The sequence below is a fragment of the Athene cunicularia genome (genome assembly GCF_003259725.1).
Source record: "Athene cunicularia isolate RWA chromosome 11 unlocalized genomic scaffold, athCun1 chr11_part1, whole genome shotgun sequence".
NCBI classification, from domain to species: domain Eukaryota; kingdom Metazoa; phylum Chordata; class Aves; order Strigiformes; family Strigidae; genus Athene; species Athene cunicularia.
Window position 1 is genome coordinate 19,314,178 of NW_020799113.1, and position 9,459 is coordinate 19,323,636.

Below are 9,459 nucleotides of genomic sequence, written 5' to 3' on the forward strand. Positions count from 1 at the left end.
CGCGGCCGCCGCCGCCACCGCCATGGCCGCGCAGGGGTCCCGGCCCCTCCGGCCCAGCCCACCGGTGCACCGGCATTCCCGGGGCTCTGCCAACCCCACCGAAATCCCAGCCCTGCTTCCCTTGCCCTGGGGGAGGTGGGATAAGCCTGGCTTGCTCGGACGCAGGCAGCTCGCCCTCCTACAGCGCGCCCAAAGCCTCTCCCTGACAGGAAAGCAAACGGCTGGACCCCCCCCTCCCACTGCCAACCCTGCCCGAGCGCCACTGCAGGTCTCCCTGAAAGCCCCTTGGCATATGGCACAGCCCATTCACGGCGGGGAGGGCATCTCCAGACGGTGGGGTGACATGACCAAGGCTGTGCAGTCAGTCGGTAGCAGAGGTAGAACCAGCACCCAAGCATCCTTGTTCCCAGCTCCGCAGTACCCAGTGCCCCAGGCTGCCTTTCCCCCACCTCCAGACCCTGACTGCAGAAAGCAGGAGCCATGCTCAGACCTCTGGCGAGCAGCAAGTCCACCCTGGGAAAGCAAAGCACAGGCACCAACCCTGTGTTCCCCATTCCCAGCAGCCTCCACAGGGAAGGAGCGTGGGAGTGCTCCTGGTGTCCCCAGCTAAGGGACGGGTAGCCCTGGTGTGAATGCAGGCTGCCACCCTGACTGATGCTGCAGTTACACGGTGCTGCCTTCCACATGGAGCAGCGCGGCTGCCCTGGATCAGACCCTGCCCTGCCAGGCCAGGTCCTAAATCCTGACACCTCTGAGCATTCCCAGGGTGGAGGGGGGGAGGCAGACACACTTCCCCGGCACCATGCATGCTAGGGGGATGCACTCGCCTCCTGTCCTTTCTCCCAAGCCCATCATTCTCCTATCTGTCCTAGATCATGTTGAATCGACCCAGTTTTAAATTGGACTGATGCCTTTGTGGCCCCACTGAGACATCCTCCACGCAAGGATGAGACAACACAGTGCTCCAGCCAGCCCTGTGATGCAAAAGCACTAATTAGACCATTGCCAGGCCTCCAAGCTCAGCAGAGTAGGACAATATTGGTGACGAGGCAGTCATTGCACCACTGTGGCTCTCCTGGGGCTGCACAGAGGAGCAAAACACCGCTGCCAAGGACACCTGGTGAGAATCGGGACGTCCCAGCTCCCAACCCTTCCCTGGCCTGGTTACATGGAAGGAGAAGCAATGCAAAAATGGGAGAGAGGACAGCAGGTCCTGCAGCTACCAAGGAAAGGCCAAACCAAAGGGCCAACATGGACAGGCAGAGAGGATGTACAGATCCATCGAGCCAGCTGGTTGAGCAACCAACCCCGGCCCCAGTGCCACACGGTCCCTGGCCCAGCAGGATGGCCCACTACATGCCTGATGTTGTCAGCACCACTGCCCCACGTTGCCATCACTTCATCCAGCCTCCCATCTGGATCAAGTAGGGGGCTGGATCCCACCCACACCCTGTGGACGGTGTCACCACCTTGCCAACCCCCAAAAAGCTCTGCAAGGGCAGCAAGGTCTTGCTGTGTGGCCAGGGGCGTGAGGTTAGCTGGAGGAAGGCAGGAAACCTCTGCTAACTTGGTTCAGCAGGTCATGTGGACATTCAAAGTCAAATAGAGGTGCTCTGCTGAGCTCTGGGGACTTGCCCCATGCAGATACTGTGCCAACATCCCTGCCGGGGCTCCCCCTTGAAAAATAGAGGGGAAGCTGATGCTACGCAGCACCCTAATGCAGCTCTTGGTGCACAGAGTCGCTTGGGTCACCCTCACCAAGTTCTTCCAGCAATAGCTCTGGGTCAGCACTTTGGCCCACTGACATGCCACCTCTGCAGGCTCTCTGCCAACCTGCCAGACCTGCCACCACACCAGCAAGGTGGCTGTGGGGACTTGTTCTGCCACCAAAACTGGCACAGCATGGCAGAGCAGGCACTTGGGAGCACCCCTCCACCCCAGTTCTGCCTCTCACCTGTAGGTTACTGGCTCAGTGGGCTACCTAATGCCCACCACAGCTTGCCTGGGCTCACCCACCCAACTGAAGACCACCGAGCTGGTCCTACCCACTCCCTTGCAGCAAGGTGGGTCTTCAGACAGCATATAGAATAGAATAGAATAGAATAGAATAGAATAGAATAGAATAGAATAGAATAGAATAGAATAGAATAGAATAGAATAGAATAGAATAGAATAGATAGAATAGAATAGTTTTCAGTTGGAAGGAACTACAAAAATCACCTGGTCCAACTGCCTGATCACTTCAGGGCTGACCAAAAGTTAAAGCACATTATTAAGGGCATTGTCCAAATGCCTTTTAAACACTAACAGGCTTGGGCCATCGACCACCTCTCCAGGAAGCCTGTTCCAGGGTTTGACCTCTCAGTAAAGATTTGGGTGCCTGGAGGCAGACTGACCCACACTACCATGCTTTGCTTACCTAGGCACCACCATGGCAAGGTAAAACACCATTCCCGGCCGCTGCCAGGCTGGGGAGCAGCTGTATCACTCTGCAGACATGAGGAGGGGGCTGCAGGGAGACCGGGCCCACAGGGCTGCCTTCAGCACACCTCCCCTCAGCCACATGCCTTCCTGCCCTGCCAGACTGGGCACGCTGAGCTAAACACTGCCTCTGCCAAGGCTTGGGCTGGCTCACCACACGGGCTATTCTAGGTCACCGGGAGTTTGCTCGGCACAGACCAGCTTTGCAAACAAAAGCAAGGGCAGGCTCGCTGCCTGAGTCCCCGCAGCAGCCCACAGCCTGCCTGCTCCCCCAGACCCCGCTTTTGGTTTTAAGGAGGTCTGATGCCCACTGGCAGTCAGGGGTTAATCTTCCCAGTGTAGATACAATACTCCTGGACACCATCCACAGGAAGAGGCTTCCTGGCAGTCCCTGCCTGTGCTGGGAAGCTGGGCGCTGGTGCAGGCAGGAGTCCCTAAGCACAAAGGCACCCTGTCTGAGCACCAGCCAGCATCACCCAGCATCTCCCAGGACAGGACTGCACCTTGCCAGAGCCTGGTGAGCTGGGACCACCCTAAGCACATTCCCCTCTCCCTGGCAGCTTCAGCAACCTGCTGTGCCAGCCGCCTGCCTCTGCCTGCTGCGCCGCAGAGAAAGGGCTGAGCCATTGGCAGACCCCTGCACCGCGGGTCTCTGCCCAAATTGCTCTTCTTGCTGCAGGCTGGGCCTGAAGCCACGTCTTCCTCTCCCCTCTGTCCGGAGGGCAGGAGGCCAGCTCTTGGCTCCAGGCCTGCCTCCCTCCATGCCGCCCTGGAGCTGCTGCATGCTCAGCATTCCTGCTCAGCATTGGAGCAAGGCGGGACACTCAGGCCAGAGCTTCAAGCCTTGTGCCGGGACAGCCATGTGTGCTGAGCACACTTGGAGCCCAGCTGTCATGCCCAAGAGCAGCCGAGGTGCCTCGGCTCGGCAGAACCTGCTGCAGGGTTGGAGCTGAGCATCCATCATCCTGGCACCGGGCTCCTCATCCCTCTGGCTGCGTGTTTTTGGGAAACACAACCTGGGAAAAAGCTAAGGGAGCCAGGGCGGTGCTGGTGCAGCGTGAGCAATGTGAGCCGCTGCTCCAGCTGACTCACCAGGGCTTCAGCTACACTCAGGAACTGGCCGGCAGTGGGGAAAGGCTGTGTCAGCAGGTCCTCCAAGCTCTGCTGGAAACCCTTCTGCAGCACGCTCGGGGCCAGCTCACAGCGGCAGCCGCCTGGGGCACAGCTCTGATCCAGCCTGTCCCTCTCCATGGGGCAGAGCTGCCTGTCCCAGCACTTTGCCTCCCTGTGGGACTGGAAGAAGGGAGGCAAGGACAGCCACAGAATGGCTACCAACCTGCTCGGTGTTGGCCAGCACTGGTTGCCAGTCAGGTCACCCAGACTCTCTGGCCAGCATGGAGGCACCCAAGTCAGAGCTTCGCAGCAAAGCCAGAACATCCAGATTGCAACAGCATCAGACTCAGCCCCAGCACGGGCCAAGGAGGGCAAGGAGCCGCAGAAGGGCACCATGGGCTTGTCCAAACTCTGGTCACCAGCCAGCTGTGTCCTCTCCTAACTCCCTTCTCCACCCCCAGAAGGTTGCAGGCAGCATCTCCAACCCCTCTCCCAGCTCAGCCTGGGGGGCTGAATATCCCCTGGGACCACATCACCTCCTGCAACCAGGCAGCAGTCCCCCGCCCCGCACGAAGGAACCATCTCACTCCCACCCCGGAGGAATCACTCCAAAAGTATTCATGATTCACAGGATTGCTGCAGCCCCTCAGGGACCGTCCGACATTGAGCAGGAAAACTGAGGTCATAGGCAAGCCCAGCAACCAGCTCAGCTCAGCACACACGGTTGGTGGCAGGGAGCTGGCACGGCCAGACTGTGGTGTGGCATCAGCAGCCTGGAGATCCGGCATTGTGCCAGGTAAAGCTCAGCCCATTGAGTTGGCTGCAGCAGGAATACCTCACCCCAGAGGTGGCCCAGGCCAGGCACACTGGTGCCATAGGGGATGCAAGAGGAAAAGGCAATTTGGAGCATGAGGTGCTTTGGCAGGGCTGAATTTGCAAATTTGGTAGGGCTGTTGGTAAATGCATGCAGATATGGCCATCCCCGAGTAGCGCAGGGGACTCCAAGTTTACCCTGATCTGCCCCACGGTGGTCCTGAACACCGAGGTGAGGTCCCTGTCCCTCGTGAGCAGCACCCACGGCACCCAGAAGCCCAGAGCAGCTCTATGTGGGGCAGCCAGCAGGTACCTGCATTGGTCTCCCAGAGCGTGAAAGTGCTCCCTACAGCAAGCAGCAGCCTCCAGCACATGGTCCCTCCCCTCCAAAGAAAACATCAAAGAAAATACTAGGGTAGGGATTAGGGAGATGAAACTGGCTGAACGGGGTAAGCAGGGATAGGAAGTGACTGTAATCATCTCCTGTCCCCGCTGTCCTGCGACTCTCCAGCCCTGATCCCACAGCAAGGCACTATAAACCCAAGGGGAAATCACATGCCGGGAAGGGAACAGGCACCCAGTGACCCTCTGTGCACCCAAGCCTGGCGTGTCCACATGCTCGCTCCATCCCTGCAGAAGAGAAGATGCAGGGAGACCTCCTGACACCACAAGCTGTGCTCTGTTCCTGAAGCTGGCACCACGAGATGGCACCTCAGGAGCTTTCCCCTCACCATGCACCTCTTCTGTCTGTCCCACACTGCTGGTCCAGGCTGGTCCCTGCTGGGAAGGATGGCCTTGGAGGACAGCTGTGGCAGCCAAACAGCTAGACCAGGGGTAAAACTGGTTGCTAAAAGCCATCAGGGGTAGCAGAGGCAGGACATGCCGATAAGATGGAACCTGCTGCATCCTCCCCATCCAAGTGATGCTCCTCTAAGCCTTAGGATGGGGCGGGACCAGACATTTTCTGTCTCTCTGCAGGCCAAGCCCCCTCTCACATGCCTCTAACACATGTGTCAGTGCTACCAGCCCCGGGCCGTGGCTCCAGCCAGTCTCTCCTGTATCTGTCACATGCCCTGGCACGCCAGGCCCAGCTCTGTTTACATGTGCAAGTCTCATATTCTCCTGCCGGGGATGAGTCAGGCTTCCCTCCAACACCCCGCTGGGGTGGCAGTGTCAGGGCCCCGGCATGGCGTCACCAGCTGGTGTTCACCTCCCAACCAGTACTGGGCGGGTGGGTGCCAGGCTGGAAAATGGCTGGAAAGGGCTCACACAGCCCTCTGCTTTCCATCCCGCTCAGAGCCATCTGCAGCAGCACGGAAGGCACTGGAGCCTGGAGCTCACTGCCAGGAAGCTCTCCCTGGCTCGGCTCCACCAGGCCAGTTTCCTTCCCCTCCACCCCACAGGCACTTCGTGGCTCAGTGAAGGGGGGTCAAGCCCTAAACAAACCCCCATCTCCCTCCAGAGAGTCTAGTGCAGGTGGTATGGCCAGGGCCCTGCTGAGGAACCCCCATGTCTGCAAAGTCTTGGGGTGCTGAGGTGTCTCCTGAGGTGCCAGCTCACAAGAGAGGGTGGATCCCCTGGATTTGGGACCACCAGGGACAGAAGCTGGAGCTTGAAGAATCCAGCCCTCTTTCTGCCTGCACATCACCCAGAGATGCCAAGCTGGTGATGGACTTGCCGGGTGGTGAGATGGGTGCCAGCCACACACCACCGCCCTGCCCCGTGCACAGCAGTTTCCTCAGAGGGAACCAGAGGTCTGTCCCCTCAAGAGGGTCCCCAGATGAGCCGCAGTGAGGGCAGCATCCCTGGCCTTTCTCCAGGCGGACGACACCCCCAGTGTACCCTGGCCACATCCAGCTCCCCCTGCCCTTCCATTGCTCCCAGCTCTTGCTTTCTGCTCCTTCCCCACGTAACCCAGAACCAGAAGAGCTCACTCTCTCCAGAGGCAGACTTTTCCTCTTTGCTTCCAACTTTCCCAGGGTGGAAAAAGAGCCCCGAGGCTCCTTGTCAGATCCTCCCCCCCATCTGTATCCCCCTTGCTGTGCCTAGGGCTGGGAGCGGGCTGGCTCCACGCAAGCACAATAACAAGAAGTGTGTTGGAGCCGTTGGGAAGGAGCGATGTTCCCGGATGGTATGCAGCCCTGACAGCACTGGCTCTGCTTTAAAGGGTAACTTTATCCTGTAATAACAAACAAGAGGAGCCAAGTTCCTCTCCAGCGTCACTTCCCTGGCTTTGAGGAGAGCGACACAGGGTAGAGAGCTCATCAAAACGAGTTTGGATCCTTGTTCTTGCCATCACTGGGTCTCAGTCCACTCCCTAGAGACAAGAAGCGGGGAAGGACACGCCAGGGCAGCAGGGCTGGGACCCGAGTGGGCATCCTGGCCACATCATTCTGTGTCCCTGGCAAAAGGACACAAACCGTGGGGCTGTAGAGGACAGGCTGTACCTGCTGCTCTCCAGGGACATCCCTGAAGTTCCTGTGCCACTCACACACACATTTGGGTGCTGACACGCTGGGGACTGACGGGACAACCCCTCTAGCGAGGTGAGCAGCAGAAAAGCTGCCCCAGCCTGTGGCATGCCCTGGGCAGTGTAGCCCCAGTTGCCATCCCCACAGCCCCCACACATGGCACCGGACAGGCATGCCCACAGCTCAGCATGGGGCCAGCACCGGGTGCAGCCTCCTGGGAACTTGTTCTGCAAGAGCTGGAAATTCAGGCCCAGGCAGTGCTGGAGGACAGGCAGGGAGAGGCTGACCTGCACCAACCTCCCAGCAAGACCCTTCAGAGCAGGACTGGGTCCTATGGCCAAGGGCTCGCTCTGACAGCGTCGCCCCTTTTGCGGGCACTGCTGGGGGCGAAGCCATGGGTGGAAGCCCAGCTATGGGAGGAAGGATCATGACCTTGCTGCAACCCACATCTGCATACTCCTGTGCTGAGTTCAAGTGCAAGCTGTGCACAGCTTGCACAGCTCCCAAACGAGTTTTTTTTGAAGATCCATGTCTGTGACTGTGCCAGGGCCCCAGGGCATGGAGCAGGCTGGCCCAGGCTAACCCATGGTTTATGATGGGGGTGCACATGGGGACTGGGGCATGTGATGGGCATGTTAACGTATGTGGTGTATTTTCAGGAGACATGGAGCACATCCGCATCACCCCAGCAGGCTCAGCAGCTGGGTGATCTACCTCTGCTTCTGCACAGGTGCTCAGGAGAGGCGTCCTGTGGTGGTCATCACCAGGGAGAACACAGCCCCAGCCTGTGCTGAAGGACACTAAGGTCCCCTCCCTGCTAGATGAGAAGGAGGGGACAATTTGGCAGAATTCAGTTGTGGGAGAGGATGATGATCTTGAGAAGGTTGCCAGGATGTCTGTCCAATTTCCACTTACCTAAGGAGCATCAGATAGCACTTCTGGAGACCCTGGAGTTCAGTTAAACTCTGGCTCATCAAATGAAGACGTTGAAGTGCTGAAATTTTCTTCCCCAAGATGGATTTCCTCCAAACCATTTATCAGGTATTTGAGTTAAATCTGTGCAAAGCTGGTAAAGCTGTCACCTCCATGGTGCCCCCCAGCAGACATGGAGAGCTTCCAGAGGAAGGATCAGGCAGGATCCAAACAGCTAAAAGGGGCAAAAGAGAACAAGGAGGGAATCATCGGCACTTAAAGCCTTCAGGACCTTCTCTCCACACTGAGAGATGACAATGCCTACGTCTGCCCTTTGCAAGAGTGGTTATGGGGGACCCATGGGAGACCACACAGCTCAGGGGAGACCTGCTGGGGGGGGGTGCTGCTGGTCCCCAGGGAGGTAAAGCCTGCAGCAAGCTCCCAGTACCAAACCATCCTCCCAGGGCAGCCACAGAGCCTTCTCGGCTCTGGCCGACCGCAGCAGAGAGCAGCAGGTCAGGCAGCAGCGGGTTAATAGCTTGAGGTGGGACTTGGGAGCTGCTTCCTCCCAGCTAACAATAATACAGCAGAGGAGAAGGGATGCACCCGGCTCTGCAGGGCTAGATAGCGACGGAGCAACCCCGGCGCGCAGCTGCGGCAGTGCCGGAGGAAGCCTCCACACATTATCGACTGGCCTCACTTGGCTTCCTTGGCAGCCCTTGTGCTGCAGGGCCCGGGACCTGCTTCCTCCTGAGCCGCATTTCTCATGCACCCAGGCTGGGTCCTGACACTCTGACGGCAGCGCTGGGTCCCAGCACCCTCTGAGCATTGCACCCCCCAGGGAGCTGCAGTTTCCTAGACAATCCAGCCATCCCAGCATCAGCCTACCCCACCACTGGTGGCTCTGGAAATGGTCACCCGGGGCTCTCAGCCACAGGACTGCAGTGTCACCTGGCACCAAGATGTCCCCACCAAGGCTGTCCTGCTGCCCCATCCCCCCCACGCCAAGGCCAGTGACCGCACCTTGGCAGAATGAAGAGTTGTTTTGGCTGGAGGAAGACTCCCACCGAGGAGGGATCTCCAGGTCCTGGCCGAGGTCCCTGCCGTTCTGATTGCCTCTGCTCCCGGTCCTTCCCTGGCCAGCGAAGGTCTGTCTGCTGCACCTGGAGCTGCCGTGGCCAGCTGCCCCGGCCACCCCGGCTGGTGTCCCAGCACTTCCTCGTGCGCTGGCTGTTTGTGACCTGCCTCCTGCCTGCTGCTCCACCTCCGTAGCTGCATCTGTGTCACAGGAGCAGCCCTTTTCCGCTCCCAGCCTCCTCTTTTGACCCTCTCCTCCTGGAGTGGGCTTTGCCTTTCATGGGGACTCTGCCTGCTGCTGTTTGCCCCACTTGGGCACAGGAGGTTGCCTGTCGAAACGGGTCTTGCCCTGATCCTGGCAAGTCCTGCCAGGGCTCCCCAAGTCCTCCCTGCTTCTGTCCTGACCCAGCTCCTGCTGCAACAAGTCTTTGCCAGTGGCTACTGGTCTGAAAGAAGGCAGCTGGTGGAAGAGCCTAGCAAATATGGGCCTTTCCCACCACTGTATTCCATCCCTGGAGCCTGGAGATCTGTTGGGCTCCCCAGAGCAGAGCTATGTTTGCCCCCAGATGCTACTATCGCTCCACAGGAGCTG

At 58.9% G+C, this 9,459-nt stretch overlaps 1 protein-coding gene across 1 annotated transcript in view; it reads right to left on the reverse strand.

Annotated features, from left to right (window-relative positions):
- Positions 1 to 8,996, reverse strand: part of RIPOR1 (RHO family interacting cell polarization regulator 1) — a 30,779-nt gene extending 21,783 nt beyond the window's left edge. The window contains exons 1-2 of the mRNA XM_026856919.1: positions 8,814 to 8,996; positions 7,794 to 8,025 (exon numbers count right to left, since the gene is read on the reverse strand). The gene's annotated coding sequence lies outside the window, so the exon portion shown is untranslated. The remainder of the gene's footprint in view (positions 1 to 7,793; positions 8,026 to 8,813) is intronic.
- Positions 8,997 to 9,459: the final 463 nt, after the last annotated feature.